Raw genomic sequence first — 1,340 nt, 5'->3', positions numbered from 1 at the left:
CCTTCATGAGTCAGCACCTTGGGCTTCCTAATACCTGGAATAAGTGAAGTTACATGAAGAGGACAAAAGACAATTCTGCCATATCATTTTGCAACTTGTGAAATTTCAACTATTGAAAACCCTTTGGAGAACTTAACAGGAAGGTAAATAAACCGTCCAAAAAATGTGCAAAGGACTTGAGTAGACATTTCACCTAAGAGATCATCCTCATGGCCAGCAACACATATGAAAAGGTCTGGACCCTATTTGCAAGTGGTCTCCCTCTAGATATCCAACCTCAAGAGCTCTACCTGCTTTTCAGACCATTTAAGGGTTATGAGTGTTCTCTTGTAAAGCTCACATCTAAGCAGCCCGTAGGTTTTGTCAGTTTTGACAGTTGCTCAGAAGCAGAAGCTGCAAAGAATGCTTTGAATGGTATCTGCTTCATATCCTGAAATTCCACAAACACTACGACTAGAGTTTGCTACGGCAAACAAGAAGATGGACAAGAACAAGATAGTAAGGACTCCAAACCCCACTACTCCTCTGCCCAAAACTGTACCTCAGTTCACTGCCAGCACTCTACCCCAGTAGCCCTGAAATGTGGGCCCCGTACTCTTTGTACCCAGCAGAGTTAGTGCCTGTTCTACGTCCTCTTGCTTTCACCTATCCCACTTCATTGCATGCCCAGTGTTTCTCTCCTGAAGCAAAGCCCAACACACCTGTCCTTTGTCCCAACACACCTGTCTTTTGTCTGCTTCTCCAGTAAAGTAGATTTGTCTCTGGAAATGTGTTTGTAACATATCAACCTACTGCAGACCAGCAGAGAGAGCTCCCTTGTTGAATGTGCTTGTTAACTATATTCCCCTCTTTTACAAAAACTATTTCTTGGCAACATTTGAGAGATTTCAATAAAAATTATAATGATAATGAAAAAAAAAAGATAATAAATACATCATGATCAAGTGGGATTCATATCAGGGATGCAAGGATGGTTCAACATTAGAAAAACAAACAACACAATCAACCATGAAAATAAGAAAAAAGAAAAGAACCACATGAACATATTGATTGATGCAGAAAAGGCATTTGACAAACTCCAACATCCATTCCTGATAAAAACACTCAACAAAATAGGAATTGAAGGGCGATTCCTCAACATAATTAAGAGCATACATACAAAACCAACTGTGGTGCTGTGGGTTAATGCACCAGACAGCAAATCCATTTGAACTGCAAGGTCGGCGGTTCAAGCTCACCAGCTGCTCCTCGAAAACCCTATACAGGGTTGCTTTGGGTCAGAATCGACTCGACGGCACTAAACAACAACAACAACATACAAAACCAACAGCCAACATTAC

General features: G+C 41.1%; 1 pseudogene; it reads left to right on the top strand.

The window, feature by feature from the left end:
- Positions 1-209: 209 nt before the first annotated feature.
- On the top strand, positions 210-823 carry LOC102825549 (annotated as a pseudogene).
- Positions 824-1,340: the final 517 nt, after the last annotated feature.

This window comes from Chrysochloris asiatica, unplaced genomic scaffold (genome assembly GCF_000296735.1).
Source record: "Chrysochloris asiatica unplaced genomic scaffold, ChrAsi1.0 scaffold00201, whole genome shotgun sequence".
Classification (NCBI taxonomy): domain Eukaryota; kingdom Metazoa; phylum Chordata; class Mammalia; order Afrosoricida; family Chrysochloridae; genus Chrysochloris; species Chrysochloris asiatica.
This window is presented reverse-complemented; position numbering and strand designations above follow the sequence as displayed.